The sequence below is a fragment of the Sus scrofa genome, chromosome 6, assembly GCF_000003025.6.
Source record: "Sus scrofa isolate TJ Tabasco breed Duroc chromosome 6, Sscrofa11.1, whole genome shotgun sequence".
In the NCBI taxonomy this organism is placed as follows: domain Eukaryota; kingdom Metazoa; phylum Chordata; class Mammalia; order Artiodactyla; family Suidae; genus Sus; species Sus scrofa.
Window position 1 is genome coordinate 43,975,111 of NC_010448.4, and position 17,222 is coordinate 43,992,332.

A 17,222-nucleotide genomic window follows, 5' to 3' on the forward strand; every position below is an offset into this window, starting at 1 on the left:
TGCTCAGAGAGTTCTTCTGAGTTTGATTTTTCTGTGTGTCCTTGTCCATTTTAGCAGCACATCAGAGGTTGGGTTTCTGGATGCTAAAAGGGAGAAAATTCCTTTCCCATCCTGGGTTATGTTTGATTTTAGGAAATCACCAACCTTCTGAGCCAAATCTGATGATTGAGGTGGCTGAATAAGCTAAACTTATATTGTTGTGGGTTTAGGGAGAAAAAAAAATGTTAGACTGTTAAGTATTATGATTCATTTTTATTGTGTTTAAAAGTGATTTGGGGAGTTCCCATTGTGGCTCAGCGGGTTACTAACCCAGCTGGTATCCATGAGGACACAGGTTCCATCCCTGGCCTTGCTCAGCTGGTTTAGGATCCAGTGTTGCCATGAGCTATATTATAGGTCACAGACACGGTTCAGATCCTGTGGCGGTGGCGCAGGCTGGCAGCTGTAGCTCTGATTCTACCCCTAGCCTGGGCATTTCCATACACTGCAGGTATAGCCCTTAAAAAAAAAAATAAAAACAAAAACAAAAACCCTGATTTTTGAAGGCATTTCCAAGAGGCAGTTGAAACTATTTTTGATAAGACACAGTAGTCTTGGTGTAAATCAGGCTTCATCAGACTTTTTCTATAGAGGGCAAATAGTAAGTAAATTTTCAGCTTCATGGGCCACAAGTGCCTCTGTCACATATTCTTTGTTTTTTTGTTTGTTTGTTTGTTTTTTTTTTTTGGCTGCACCAGCAGCATGTGGAAGTTCCCAGACCAGGGATCGAACCTGTGCCACTGCAGTGAACAGAGCCTAGCGGTGACAGTGCCAGATCCTTAACCCACTGAGCCACAAGGGAACTCTACTTTGTTTTTTTTTTTAATAACCTTTTCAGAATTTGAGAACCAGTTTTGCCTTGTAGACCTGTCTGTTCGTCTGTATTTGGCCTGTGGGCTATAGTTTGCTGAATCTGCTGTGTTAATATTTAATATCTTCCTTGTGTCATTCTGTTTTTTTTTTTTTTGTTTTTTTGTGGGGGTTTTTTTTGTCTTTTTGCTATTTCTTTGGGCCACTCCCGTGGCATATGGAGGTTCCCAGGCTAGGGGTCGAATTGGAGCTGTAGCCACTGGCCTATGCCAGAGCCACAGCAATGCGGGATCCGAGCCGCGTCTGCAACCTACACCACAGCTCACGGCAACGCCGGATCGTTAACCCACTGAGCAAAGGCAGGGACCGAACCCACAACCTCATGGTTCCTAGTTGGATTCTTAACCACTGCGCCACAACGGGAACTCCTGTTTTAAACTTATACAAGTATATTTTAATTTCTATGATCATATTATATATTCAGAGAAATTATGATTTTGAAGTGTTTTTAAAATGGCTTGTCACAATTTAAAGTATTTTTTAAATTACACATGTAGGAGTTCCTGTCATGGCTCAGTGGAAACGAATCTGACTCGCATCCACGGGGACACAGGTTCAATCCCTGGCCTTGCTCAGTGGGTTAAGGATCCGGAGTTGCCATAAGTTGTGGTGTAGATTGCAGACACAGCTTGGATCCGGAGTTGCTATAGCTGTGGTGTAGGCCATCAGCTACAGCTCCAATTCGACCTGGGAACCTCCATATGCCATGGGTGGAGCCCTAAAAAGACACACACACACAAAATTACGCATGTAAATCGTACTTAGAGCATATTTTTTTTTAAATGTACTTCTCAAAAGAAATTCATGCAATGAAACTTTAAGCAACTGCTCTACTCTCCCATCTCATTCCTTTTCCCAGAAAAGACCACTGTTAACTGGTTGGTGTGTGCTGTTCCAGGCTACTGTGTGTACATGCACAGCTGCGTATTCGTGTATGTGTAGATGTACAACTTTGGCTTTTGTTTGTTACATAAAGAACCATGTTGTTCAGCCCCCAGTGTGCCTGGTTTCTGCTTTGCAGAGATGTGGCAAGAGAGCGGTTAGGGACTCTGACCTCTCAGAAAGTGTTGACCAGTATTAGACCCGGACTGTTACAGCTCTCACCGTATAATGACACAGGACTTTTAACTTTATTTAGAATTTCAGGCAAGAGTCGTTTGAAAAATGAGGCCAAAGCCTTTTTACCTGAACATTATTGAGCTTTTCTTCAGGCCATGCCACCAGGTGCTGGAGGAGGCAGAGCTAGGCCTCCAAGGGCATTTGCTCTCCCACCACACAGGTCACGTGCCCTTGCTCCCCAATTGAGGACAGCTGGAGAAGGCTGAACCAGCCCTGAGGAGTTGGGGACCTACCTTGTCCCTTCTGCTTTCCTGGGACCAGCACGGACCACTTGAGCTGAGAAGGAGAAATACTTCTTATTGTCGTGGTCTGGAATTTTGGCTTGACTCTCTTTCCCTGTGAAATGTGATTAGGATAGCTGGAATACAACCAGATTTTTGTTCATAATGGGCTAAACAGACTTTCAGAGGCTAGATTGGAAATTAAGTACTGTTGATGGGTTTTAGAATCTATGCACATATTCTACATTTCAAACTGCTGACTTATAAGTAAATCCCAAGATGTGACCACCAAATGTAGGCCTGCAGACTTAACATGTTGGTCTTTCCACAAAGCAGTATTTATTGTTTCTGGAATTTATGTACTACTGCCATGGTCCAAAAAGGGTTGCTCTCCCAAGATAGTCATCAACTCAGATGGAATGGCTAGGCATTTGGGGTCTTTTTCCTGTTGGTCTTTTAAAGGTTTTATCAACAAGGCCCAGAGAGGCTCTTTAACATTCATTCTTGGGAAGGGAGTTCTCATCGTGGCGTAGCGGAATCGAATCCGACTAGTATCCATGAGGATGCGAGTTTGATCCCTGGCCTTGCTCAGTGGGTCGGGGATCCCATGTTGCTGTGGCTGTGGGGCAGGCCGGCAGCTGTAGCTCTGATTTGACCCCTAGCCTGAGAACTTCCTTATGCCACAGGTGCAACCCTAAATAAATAAATAAATAAATAAATAAATAAATAAATAAATAAATTCCTGGGGAAAGAAATCTCTTGGCCTAACATTGCTGAACTTGACTGGCTAGGCAAGGACCTTTGCTCAGGCACTTAGCCCAGGACTAAGGAAAGCCCTGAATTCAGTATTCAAAGGCTTGGACACTTTTAATCTATGACAGAGCACCCATTCCACTGCCCTAGCCCTGAAGATGGTCAAAACATGCTTCTAATGCTCCCTTACGTACTGCCAGGTTGGGGATATGCTCGTTGATGCTGGTGCCTCTATCTAGGAGCGGCAATTGCTGACTGTGTGCTCTTGGGCAAGCAGGGTATACATGAGTCCTGTCCAGTCTGTACTCATCAGTAACTCTGCCCCTTACCCAGGTTTCACCCTCGTAATCTCACTGTTAAGAGAAATAAATTGTGACTGTGGTGCTTCATTAGTTAACTAGTGCTTGTGACACTGTTTATTATGGGGCACGGAGTCAGAACATGTGGGTTTAGAAAATGACTCTGCTTCTTACTGTCTGTATGGCCTTGAGCAAATCATCTGACATCTCTACGCTTCAGTTTGCCATCTATAAAATGGAATTACCACCCGCCTCCCAGAGTTCTTTTGAGGATCAGAAGCGATTCATGTGTGTGAACCACTGTACCCAGTTAATTGTCATCATCACTCTTATTATTATTGCTTCCACCTGGCTTGAAAGGTGCCATTAGCCCTTCTCTGAAGTACAGAGCACAATTATATACAAAACCAATACCTGAGAGAAATGTACAGCAGACTGTTCTTCTCACTGGAACCCTTTTAGGTGGAAAAAGTTGCCACTCCTGAAACATTTGCTCTGCTCATTTCTTTCCTGGTTCTTGAGGTAGACACCTCCCTCTCTTCTCTGTTGTCTCCTCTTGCGGTGTTACAGGGTGACTGCAGTATGACCTTGCCTGATGTAGAAACTGCCAGGACCTTTTCAGCATAGAAGCCCTGTGGGACCTCTTCTGCTAACAGTCGCTGCTCTGTTTGCCTTGCACTTGGAGTGGGGGTACATAGGGAGCAAGTGCAGGAGGAGGTGGGGACATCTTGGAATATACTTGCAGCAGCTAGGAACCTTTGAACAAGCCAGTCGACAGTTTAGGTAGGATTTTTCCACCTCTAGACTTATAGACAGTGTACACTTTACACTGTATATGAACTGAAATGTTGTCTAAAATAAGAAATATGATCTTAATCAAGTGCTTCATGGGGCTTCCTTTGTCTAAGTCTCAAACTATCCATCCAGCCAAAAGGTGAACTTGGGAAAAATATGGTTTCCCATGTTGAATTTGTTCTTTGTACAAAGCTTTGACATCCCAGAGCATTTTTGAGACTGCACAGGTCTCTAGCTCTCTCTTTGAGGCATCTCCACTGGGTGGTTTTTATGACTGGTTGATTCCAGTGTTCCTGTAAAATGCCAGCCTGCATGAGTTGAGTAGCTGTGAGTTCTCTTGGACTTTATCTACCTCAGTCTCCTTTGTCCTAGGAACCTCTTATCCCAACTGAAGATCATTTGCAAATAAAACATGTACTTCACATTAAAGAAGTATAGACAACCCCATAACTTGGTTTTTTTGTTAGAAAGTTGCACATGTCAACTTTTTACAAACGTCTATCACTTGTCTTAAACAAAATTACTTTTTCAGTGCAAATATAAATAAAAGAAACAAATTGACTTGTGGTTCGTGCATTCATTCCACAAATACTTATTGGACACTTTGTACCAGGGACTGTTCCAGATACAGAGGGCACAGCTGTGAACAAGAAGAAATTCCTCCCTTTACATAGATAGTTGAGGTCTGTGATCTTATTAGAGAAGGCAGTTAGAAAGGACATCACTGAGGAGTTCCCACTGTGGCTCAGCAGTAACAAACCCGACTGGTATCCATGAGGACTCAGGTTCAATCCCTGGCCCTGCTAAGTGGGTTAAAGATCTGGTGTTGCTGTGAGCTGTGGTGTAGGTCAAAGATGCGGCTCGGATCCCCAGTGTTGCTGTGACTGTGTAGGCTGGCAGCTACAGCTCCAATTCGACCCCTAGCCTGGGAAGTTCCATATGCCTCAGGTGTGGCTTTAAAAAAAAAAAGAAGAGGAGTTCCCGTCGTGGCGCAGTGGTTGACGAATCCGACTAGGAACCATGAGGTTGCGGGTTCAGTCCCTGCCCTTGCTCAGTGGGTTAGCGATCCGGCGTTGCCGTGAGCTGTGGTGTAGGTTGCAGATGCGGCTCGGATCCTGTGTTGCTGTGGCTCTGGCATAGGCCAGTGGCTACAGCTCCAATTCGACCCCTAGCCTGGGAACCTCCATATGCCGCGGGAGCGGCCCAAGAAATAGCAAAAAGACAAAATAAAAAATTTAAAAAATTAAAAAATAAAAATAAAAATAAATAAATAAATAAATAAATAAATAAATAAAAGAAGAGAGAAAAGGCATCACTCAGAATGTGATATTTGAGTAAAGAACCGAAGGTGAAGGAGTGAGCCCCAATGATAACCAGGAAAGGGGATTCCAGGCAGAGGGAACAGCAAGTGCAGAGTTCCTGAGGCAGGAGCAAACTTGAATGTTTGAAGAGCAGTGAGGGCCTGTTGTGGCTGAAACATTGAGCAAAAGGGAGACACTAGGGGTGAGGTCAGAAAGGTAAAGAGGTCAGCCTCTGGAGGGAAGGCGAAAGGAGGACAGAAAGACAAAGTGATGCCATTTGGCCCTTGACTGCGCTGGGGCTCTGGTTTCAACTTGGAGCCTCAGTGTTGATACAGGGTTCTCAGGAGTTGTATGTTTTTCAAGGGACTGTGTTTTATATCTTCCAGCATTTTTAGTGACTTCAAGTACAGTCGTCCCTTAATGTCCACTGGGGGTACCAAAATCTGAAGGTTCTCAAGTCCTTTATGTAAAATATCATAGTCTTTGCATATAACCCACGCACATCCTCCAGTATACTTTAAATCATCTCTGGGTTACTTATAATACCTAATACAGTATAAATGCTATGTAAATAGTTGTAAATACAATGTAAATGCTATGTAAATAGTTGTAAATACAATGAAAATGCTATGTAAATAGTTGCCTGTGTGCCAACTTCAAGTTTTGCTTTTTGGAACTTTCTGGAATATTTTTCCCTCAAATATTTCTGATCTGCAGTTGGTTGCACATGCAGATGTGGGACTTGTTCATACAGAGGGCCACTCTATCACCGCTTTGTAAATAGGCAGACATACTTTAAATTAAGTCTTTATGTAACTGAACCTTGGCTTTCAGTTTGGTGCACTGACAAACATCTTTGATGTACTATGTACCTGTGAATCTGAAATAATTTGTCAGCACTGACTGCCTTCGAAGGGCTTAAATTCAAGCATATTAACATTTATTTTGGATAGATATAAGCCAAAAAATACTACAGCGCAACAGTAATGGAAAATATAAGAAGCTAGTTTCAAAATGTGATTTTCATTAACCCTAATGGAATTAAATTTACATACTTTTTTTTTCTTTGCCTAAAGGTAAAATCCAATGTTATTTACTTCCTTCTTGTTTTGGCTAGTTAATCTTCCATAATGGATTATGGAGTAAATATTTCCTAACTATATGTGCGAGATGATGATCCAAACTGCTGCTATTAATCAGAAACTGAAGTTCACTTCATAAAAAAACTTGTATAAATCCAACTTTCAGGCTGTTGTCAATTTCTAGTCACTCTTTTTGGCTTTTCTGTTTTCGAGGTGAATCTTTTTATCTAAATTGTCTTCATATTTTACTTTTAGAGGAAGCTACAATTAATTAGGCAGTTGGATTCTGCAAAACTTCATTGGGAACAATAAATAAGATTTATTGGAGTTCCTGTTGTGGCTCAGTGGTTAATGAACCAGACTAGCATCCATGAGGATGCAGGTTCGATTCCTGGCCTCACTCAGTGGGTTAAGGATATGGTGTTGCTATGAGCTGTGGTGTAGGTCACAGATACGGCTCAGATCCCGAGTTGCTGTGGCTGTTGTTTAGGCTGGCAACTGTAGCTCCAATTGAACCCCTAGCCTGGGAACCTCCATGTGCCGTGAATGCAGCCCTAAAAAGACAAAAGACAAAATAATAACAAGATTTACTGTCTGCCTAGCCTGTTCTGTGTAGGTGGAAGCCACTGGGGCCAGAGGGCATCAGCCACTCTGGAGAGACTGGACTCTTTGATTTGTTAGGCAATGCTGTGCACCCAACTCATTCTGAAAATTGTCAATTTTTAATAATAAAAGGAGAAAAATGAGAAATTAAGCACATTTCCTACTTCTCCAGTACAGGTTTTTTTCAGGGCAACCAAATAGCCCTACTGAATGAGGAAGGGTTCTTTTATTTGGAAGAATCTCAGTATTCTTCTGTGTACAAAGGAGGATATGATTATAAAAAAAAAAAATCACTGTTTTGCAGACCATAATGAACTGACTGACTCACATGGGGATCAGTAATGGAGGATAAAATCATTTGGTGAAAGGCTGTTGGGGAACTTCAGAAAAAAGGAATCAGGTCTTCCTACCCAAATCCATTTGTCAGCCTCAGCATCAGTGAATATGAGACAACTATATGATCATGTCTCCTGATAAGAACTACACAGCACTGGGAGTTCCCATCATGACTCAGTGGAAATGAATCCAACCAGGAGCCATGAGGTTGTGGGTTCGATCCCTGGCCTGGCTTAGTGGGTAAAGGAGCTGGCGTTACCATGAGCTGTGGTACAGGTCGAAGATGCGGCTTGCATCCGATGTTGCTGTGGCAGTGGTATAGGCCGGCCCCTGTAGCTCTCATTAGACCCCTAGCCTGGGAATCTCCATATGCTGCTGGTGCGGCCCTAAAAAAAAAACCAAAAAACAAAAAAAAAGGAACTACACAGCACTCGCATCATGTATTCTTGCACTTATCCCTCTCCCTCCATACCCTGGGGTGGGGGTTGGGGTGGAGGAGACCCTAAAATAACCTGATCAAGCCTCTAGAACAAATTCCCAATCTACAAGAAATATGGAGTATGGTAGGACAAGTTATAAAGCACCATGAGGAAATAATCCAGAATGTGGCATAAGCAGTTGATCCAATTTGTTCAACAACTCTAGCAGCATGAAGAAAAGTTAGGTAGAATGTTAAGAGGTATAAATTAAAAGAGAGCTGAAAGGTAAAAGAACCAAGTAAGATGAGCTTTTTGGGAGTCCTGTCGTGGCTCAGTAGTTAGCAAACATGACTAGTATCCATGAGGACTTGCATTCCATCCCTGGCCTCGCTCAGTGGATTAAAGATCAGGCTTTGCCTTGAGCTTCGGTGTATGTCATAGACAAGGCTTGGATCTAGCGTTGCTGTGGCTCTGGCATAGGCTGGCAGCTACAGCTCCGATTCGACCCCTAGCTTGGGAACTTCCATATGCCATGGGTGTGGCCCTAAGAAGACACAAACACACAGAAAAAATGAGCGTTTTGGAGTTGAGAGTCAAACAAAAAAAAGAGACATTTTAAAAGATAATTTGGGAACTTTGAACATGTACTGGGTCCTAGTTGATTGGGGTTTGCTTCAAAACATTCCAGCAAGAAAAAGTGGAGTTGGGGGGAAGGATGAAAAATACATGACAAAATGTTGTTGGTTATTGAAGTTTTTTGGTAGGTACACAGGGATTTTGTTACACTCTGTTGTTGTGTTTGGACATTGTCCAAGTCTAAAAAAGAGAAAATTAGGACCACACGATAGGAGTAATGTGTCAGGGACACCCAACAAATGATTCCCTTTCGTGGAATGATTTGTGCACGTGAAGTGGTCTTCTAACAGAAAGCGAATATTTAGGAAAACTCTTCTGTTTTCTGTCTACTCACAGAACACTGTGGTTCACTTCTGGCACTCTGGTTATAAGTTGTCGGCACAGGGTTTCCCACATGAAGCAATTCTGGATCACTCCCGACACTCTTCACCTGGAGGTAGCATCCATCTCACTGTTAAGGGCTTAGTCCCACAAGACTGCCCCCCTCCTTTTTCAACACCAGTTACAAGTCCAGTGTTACCCATGTTTCTGACTATATACTAGCTACGGATGAGAGGTTCTCCTTACCCCCTCCCCCTCCACAGGTTCGATAAATTTGCTAGAGCAGCACACAGAACTCAGAAAAACATTTTACTTACTAAATTATAGAAGGATATGACTCAGGAACAGCCAGATGAGGCAAGGTATGTGGGAAGTGCCGTGAGCGTCCATGCCCTCTCCAGGCGTGCCACCCTCTCAGCACCTCCACGTTCTGTAACCCAGAAGCTTTCTTCTTCCTTTTTTTTTTTTTTTTTTTTTTTTTTTTGCTTTCTAGGGCCACACCCACAGCATGTGGAGGTTCCCAGGCTAGGGGTCCAACTGGAACTACAGCTGCCAGCCTACACCACAGCCACAGCAATGCCAAATCCTTAACCCACTGAGCGAGGCCAGGGATTGAACCTGTAACCTCATGGTACCTAGTCGGATTCATTTCTGCTGAGCCACAATGGGAACTCCAACCCAGAAGCTTTCTGAAACCCATCCTTTGGGCTCTTTCCAAGCCTTCATTACACAGGTGTGGCTGGTTAAATTCGTTGGCCGTTGGTGATCAAGGCTCTCTCCAGCCTCTTCCCCTCCCCAGGGGGGTGGTTAAGCTGAAAGTTTCAAATTTGGTTCCCCTGGCAACTGATCCCATCCCTAGGGACTTTCCAAAAGCCACCTCATTAACATAAACTCAGATATTGTTGAAAGAGGCTTGTTATGAGTAGCAAAACATACTTTATCTCTCTTATCACTTAGAAAATTCCAAGGCTTGTAGGAGCTATGTGCCAGGAACTTTGGTAGAAGGCCAAAATATATATTTCTTAAAAATCACAGGTATCACGGGGAGTATTATTGAGTAAGGTATAGCAATGAGAAGAAAGGCAGGTGCTTTTCTGAAAAATGAAGAAAGTAAAAGTGAATCAGGGAAGAAAATGAGAACAGAAAAGTCACCTCTGGAGTTCCCGTCGTGGCGCAGTGGTTAACGAATCCGACTAGGAACCATGAGGTTGCGGGTTCAGTCCCTGCCCTTGCTCAGTGGGTTAGTGATCCGGCGTTGCCGTGAGCTGTGGTGTAGGTTGCAGACGCGGCTCGGATCCCGCGTTGCTGTGGCTCTGGCGTAGGCCGGTGGCTACAGCTCCGATTGGACCCCTAGCCTGGGAACCTCCATATGCCGCGGGCGTGGCCCAAGAAATAGCAAAAAAAAAAAAGAAAAAAAAAAAAAAAAAAAAGAAAAGACACCTCTGAAGGCAGGACCCCGGCAGCAGGTAGGAGTCAAGGAAGGAATGCTGTGCTCATCACTTTGGTGACTAAAACAGCAACGTTGCTGTCTTTCAGGAGAATATGATTTAACATTTCATAGTTGCAAAAAGTCTTGAGTGAACGTAAGAGAAAAATGAGGTGAGATGGGCAAGTTAGAAAGAACAGACATAAAAACAGTTCATGGACTGTAATTTTACATAAGAACTAGCTCTCCTGAATCACAATCTGTTCTAAATGCTCACGACTGCTGGTCAGCTTCTGAGGTTTCACAGAATTGGAGAATAGCCTGTTGTGACAGCCTTCATCATCTTTACAGATCCGGAATCTGATTGTGTAAAGATGACCCCTTGCCTAATCCATCAGGGCCAGCATGTACAGGGCTTATGTCCTGTACCTCTCCAGTGCCTCAGGCCAGTGCTGTCTTCATGTGGAGGGACTTGTTTGCAGTGCCCATCCCTCCATGAGACAAGCTTTCTGACCTGGTTAATGCTGCAGTGTCCAGGCACGGGAAAGTAAAGGAACCCCTGTGAGTCCTTGCTCACTCCTGACCCCTCCTGAGGCCCTGCTAGCTGCTGGAGGAGGCCCCAGTCACCTGGCCTGCTTTCTTCTTCACCTAGCTGCTGCCATCCACCCTCCAAGATAAAATACAGATGAGCTGGCTGCTAGCTGGCAGAGATGAGTGAGAACTATCAGTTGTGCTCCAGGCCTGATGGGCAAGACAGATAAATAAGCAGACTGTGACAGGAGGAGTGAGGAGTTCAGTGATGCAGGTGGAAAATAGCCTCAAGCCTGCTTCTGGATTGGTCAGCATCCCCACCCAGCTCACTGATAAGGGGACCCAGCCTCCAGATCAGAACCTCCTGCCTCACCTGGGAGAGAATGTTGTAGGCCCTGGTAACAGTTTAGATTTTATACAAAATGAGATAGGATTTATTTATTTATCTATTTATTTATTTTTCTTTTTGGCCTCGCCTGTGGCATTCAGAAGTTCCCCGGGCCAAAGTTCGAACCTGCACCACAATGATGACCTGAGCCATGGTGGTGACAACACAGGATCCTTGACCTGCTGCACCACCAGGGAACTCCAAGATGGAATTTTCTCTTTTAATTTTTAAATTTTTTTATGGTACACCCACGGCATATGGAAGTTGCCGGGCCAGGGATAGAATCCAACCACAGCTGTGACCTACGCTGCAGCTGCAGTCATGCCGAATCCTTTAACTCACTGCACCGGGTTGGGGCTCAAATCCGTGCCTCCACAGCAACCTGAGCCACTGTGGTTGGATTCTTAACCCACTGCACTACAGCAGGAACTCCTGAGATAGGATTTTTAAAAGGGGGTTTTGAGCAAGAGACTGATTTGAATTGCTTTTTTTGTTTGTTTTTGTCTTTTTAGGGCCACACCCGTGGCATATGGAGGTTCCCAGGCTAGGGGCCCAGTCGGAGCTGTTCCTCCCAGCCTACGCCAGGGCCACTGCAACGCCAGATACAAGCCGCATCTGCGACCTACACCACAGCTCACGGCAATGCTGGATCCTTAACCCACTGAGCAAGGGCAGGGACCGAACCCGCAACCTCATGGTTCCTAGTCAGATTCATTTCCATTGCGCCATGACGGGAACTCCCTGAATTGCTTTTTAAAAAATGCTATGGCTGCAAGTAACAGAAACCAAACTCAAAATAGCTTAAATAACAAAACAAAAAGAAGCTAAGAGTTATATAGTACTTACTTATGCCATGTGCCGTTCTGAGACCTTAACTCACTGAATTCTGTTAATAACCTTGTGAGTTAGGTGCTATTCATATTCTCATTTTACTGATGATGAGACAGGTGTGGAGAGGTTTAACAATTTGTCAGAAGTTTCATGGCAAAAAATTAAAATCTTAAATAATAATTAAAAAAAAAAAAAGTCTCTTGGCAGATGCAGACTTGAGACCCAGGCAGTCTGATCCTATAGAGTACAAATTCTTGGCTGTAGCACTGTACTGCCTCTCAACAAAACAATATATTGACTCCATGAAACTGAAGAAAGTTCGTTCTCTGGGCATGGCTGGATCCAGGGGCTCACACATTGCTGAACAGACCCCGACTGTCTCCATGCCAGAGTCTCCAACAACCCAGCAGAAAGAGCACCTCTTTCTCTCAGGCTCATTGGTTTGGCTTGGACCACTCACTCGCCTGTCCTTGGACCCTGTGGTCAGAAAGGTTAAACTCACGCACCTTCTGGTCAGGCCTGTCTTGTGTGCCTACTCCTGGGGCTGAGGTGCAGACAGAGTTCCCCCTCACCCGTGCCACATGACTGAGCGTGCAGGGCGAGTGGCTCCCTGGGGGCTGCTGCTTCCAGTGTGGGGAGGCCTCACTGCAGACGCCAGCTGCGGCGGGCAGAGGATGTGAAGGGGAGCATGTTTATGACCCTGGATACACCTGCTAAATTGTTTTGTCTTCCGGATTTTAGCAGTTTATTATGTCTTCTGTGAAGCCTTCTGTTATGTCTCTTAGTAAAGTTCCATAATTTCCTTTCTAGTGGCTGTGGATAGTCTTTAAATTCTTAAGGAATTTTTATTTTAGTTGCTATCATGAGTAAGATAATATTTAAAAGTTTTTTCTTCTATAACATAGAAGTACCATTGCTGTTTATATTTTTGTCTTATCTCCTGCCATGTGACTAAACTCAATAATGCTAATGACTCAATTGATTGATTTGGGTTTTTTGTATATGTGGTCATGTCTTCTACATGTGTCTCCTTGCTTCCAGTAGTTATATATCTTGTTGCATTGACCAGAGGTTTTTAATGTATAAAACCATCAGCTTTAGAGTTCCCGTTGTGGCTCAGCAGAAATGAATCTGACTAGCATCCATGAGGATGCAGGTTCAGTCCCTAACGTCGCTCAGTGAGTTAAGGATCCCGCATTGCTGTGAGCTGTGGTATAGGTCCCAGACATGACTCAGATCCTGTGTTGCTGTGGCTGTGGCGTAGGCCAGAGGCTACAGCTCCGATCTGACACCTAGCCTGGGAACCTCCCTATGCCACAAGTGAGCCCTAAAAAGATTTAAAAAAAAAAAAAAAAAAAAAAAAGCTTTAAGAATGAGCATCTTTGGAGTTCCCGTCGTGGCGCAGTGGTTAACGAATCCGACTAGGAACCATGAGGTTGCGGGTTCGGTCCCTGCCCTTGCTCAGTGGGTTAACAATCCGGCGTTGCCGTGAGCTGTGGTGTAGGTTGCAGACGCGGCTCGGATCCCGCGTTGCTGTGGCTCTGGCGTAGGCCGGTGGCTACAGCTCCGATTCAACCCCTAGCCTGGGAACCTCCATATGCCGCGGAGCGGCCCAAGAAATAGCAACAACAACAACAACAAAAGACAAAAAAAAAAAAAAAAGAATGAGCATCTTTGTTTTGGTCCTAATTTTAATGGAATTGCTTTGGATGTGATACCACTGATTATTAATTTATCAAGCTAGTTTTTCTTATATATGATGCATGCTTATGGTAAAAAATACAAACATTTCTGAATGATGTAAGTCCCCTTCTCTGAAATGCTTCTCTCTTCCAGTTCCATCCCAGTCCCAGATAGAAGTACTATCAATTGTTTTATGTATCTGTGCAGATAGCAGCACAAACATATACGGAAGATACATCTTTTTATTCCCTTATACATACCCTTTATTCCCTGAACAGCATACCACTAATTATAATTCTCAGTTTGAAAGAATAAATTCTCAGAGGTTCCTATTGTGGCTCAGCAGGTTAAGGACCCGAGTAGTATCCATGAGGATGTGGATTCCATCCCTGGCCTTGCTCAGTGGGTTAAGGATCCAGCATTGCCGCAACCTGCAGCATAGGTTGCAGGTGCAGCTCAGATCTGGTGTTGCTGTGGCTGTGGTATAGACTGGTAGCTGCAGCTCCAATTCAACTCCTAGCCCAGGAACTTCCATGTGCCACAGGTGCAGCCCTGAAAAAAAAAGAAAAGAAAGAATAATTCTCAGTTTGAAAGGATAGCATATAATTCCAAGGCATAACCACCTGACTCTTCATTCATGGACAAGTGTGTCATGTGAAGGAAACACTTGCATGGTTTATGCCTTTCTTTCTCCAGAAGAGTGGTGATCTCCCCTGTGCCTGTTGGTGATGTCACCCTCAGCGTAAGCTCTAGGTTGTCATTGGTCTCTGTGGGCTGGCTGCAGAAGAGCTGTGCAGGGAAGGAAAATAGGAAGAGTTCTGGGGGTAGTGATTTCATGTAAGATGCCATTATCATGATATCCCGCCCACAGCTATACAGTCGCTATACTGCTCTTGGCCTAGTTTGGTGCTGTTATATGGAGAAGAGAATAGCAACTGCTTTCTTTTCTTCTTTCAACCAGGATTGTTTGGAAGGATTGTCTAAGTTGTTCCAGGCAATGAGAAGGCAACAGAGAGTGAAACCAAAACCCTGTCCACATCCAGCTCAACTCCTAGTTTGGGAAATAGACAAAAAAATAAATGGCACATAATGTCAGGTAGTGAGAGGTGCTGTGAGGAGAAATAAAGAAGGATGAGTTAGGAGAGGGAGAGGAAAGGTCTCTCTGAGGACGGGACATTTGAGCAGTGCCTGTCAGAACATCAGCATGTTGCTCTAGAAAGGGTAGTGGTTCATTTGCAAATGGGGTTGGGGAGCCCTCCCCCAGAGGACACACTCGGCAATGTCTAGAAGTATTTTTGTTTCTCACAAAAATGACATTCCCCTCCCCGCCTTTTTTCATCCTAGGGCTAAAGCAAGAGGAATCTTACTCATTTAGAAGAGCTTGACTCTTACACTAGAGAACCCAGAATGGTTTGAAGGAAGAGGAACAATAGAGTGAATCATACTGGACTTGCATGTTAGGGCATCCGAAATTCACTGACTCACTGTGTATTTCAGGGACAATTTTTTGTCATCTTTTAGTATCTCAGTTTCTCTTTCTTCCTGTGACCAATATCCTATCCCCCGACCCGACGCATAAACACCCATGACCGGATGATGTTAATGCATGAAGTATGGCACATTGGGTGACCACACTTAGGCCCCAGATCATGAAAGGCAGAAGTTTGCAGGAGCGCAAAGCTCTTAGATTTCTGATTTTTTAATTCAGATTTATTTGGGGAAAGTAGGGTCTTCATATATCTCTTTCTTGTGTGGCCTTTTAGGTTATGTTTTAGTACTGCAGCAAAACAGATGCCTGGATACTCAAACGCTCCCCTCTGCTGCCTCATTTGAGCTCTGTCGCAGCTATCAGCATCTTAGATGTCACCCTAGGAGGACCGGGTTTCTCTCTGTTGTTTATTCCTTTTAACAGTAAGGATTTGAGGAGTTCCCGTCATGGCTCAGTGGTTAACGAATCCAACTAGGAACCATGAGGTTGCGGGTTCGATCCCTGGCCTTGCTCAGTGGGTTAAGGATCCGGCATTGCCATAAGCTGTGCTGTAGGTTGCAGATGCGGCTCAGATCTGGTGTGTGGCTGTGGCTGTGGCCGGCAGCAACAGTTCCAACTAGACCCCTAGCCTGGAAACCTTCACATGCCATTGGCAGGGCCCTCAAAAGCCAAAAGACAAAAAAATAAATAAATAAAACAGGATTTGAAAATTTATTCAAAACAGTATGATCTGAGGGGTTGTGGTGGCTGCATCTCCCAGCCAGTGCTGCTGGTATCTGGTGAGTAGAGGCTTGGGATGCTGCTAACATCCCACACTGCGTAGGACGGTCCCCTACAACAGAGAAGTCTCTGGCCCCAACATCAGTGGTGATGATGTTGAAAAACCGGGAGCTAGTGGGAACTGGCTTGTGCAAAACATGAGACAGGAGCTGTGCTCGACATTTTTGAGGAGCTAGGAGTTCTTGTTGTGGCTCAGCAGGTTAAAATCCAACCTCTCAGTGAGGATATGGGTTCAATCCCTGGCCTCACTCAGTGGGGTAAGGATCCGGAGTTGCCACAAGTTGTGGCGTAGGTCACAGGTTCAGCTTGGATCTGGTGTTGCTGTGGCTGTGGTGTAGGCTGGCACCTGCAGCTCTGATTCGACCCCTAGCCTGGGAACTTCCATATGCCACAGGTGTGGCCCTAAAAAGAAAAAAAAAAAAAAAAGTTTTTTGAAGAGCAAAAAGAAGGCCGGAATAGTAAGAGCAGAGAAATGTGGGATAGGAAATAATAAGTTCAGAGACTAGTCAGGGGCAAGATCCTGTAGGGTATTGTAGGACAGAATGAGGAGTTTGGATTTTCTCCTGATTGTAATGGCAAGCCATTGGAAGACTTTGCGCAGGGGAGTGAAATAATCCGACATTGGTTTTATAAGGTGTCCTGTGTGGAAAGTAGCCTCTAGGAGAGAGAGGAGACTCTGCTGGTTGCCTCCCAATATCCAGTCTCCCCTTCTTTAACAGCAAAGTTCTGGGGAGTTGTTTGTTTGCTTCCCCCCCCCCCCCCAGGAATATTGTAGCTAAGGAAGGCTGGAACAAGGACTATACTTTGCAGCCTCCCCTGGCTAGCTCAGAATAGTCACTTGAATAAGTTCTCTGGTTCATGGAAATGGAACTAGAGGTTTTGGATGAGAGTACTAGGAAGTTTCCTTAGAGAAAAAAAGGGTACTCCTCCCCCCAATTTTTTACTATTTTGAATGCAGACAGAATAGCTGAAGATCAACTAACCGTTTAGAACTATGAGGTAACTTAAGTATGTAAGCCTTGTGTGAGGATGAAGAGCAGAAAGATGGGAACTGGATTTCTTGTGATACCCAAGAGCCTCCATCCCAGCTCTGGACTGCCTAATTCTAGATTTATTTTTACATTAGGAAGAAGTGAACATTGCTTTCATTTAAGCCCCTGCATTTGTTGTTTTGTGTAGATAAAACTAATCCTAATTGAAAAGAAGCAGGAAGGGAGTTCCCGTTGTGGCGCAGTGGTTAACGAATCCGACTAGGAACCATGAGGTTGCGGGTTCGATCCCTGGCCTTGCTCAGTGGGTT

General features: G+C 44.4%; 1 protein-coding gene across 5 annotated transcripts in view; it reads left to right on the forward strand.

Annotated features, from left to right (window-relative positions):
• KIAA0355 (KIAA0355 ortholog) overlaps nucleotides 1–17,222 on the forward strand; it is a 96,960-nt gene that overhangs the window by 41,407 nt on the left and 38,331 nt on the right. The window lies entirely within an intron of this gene.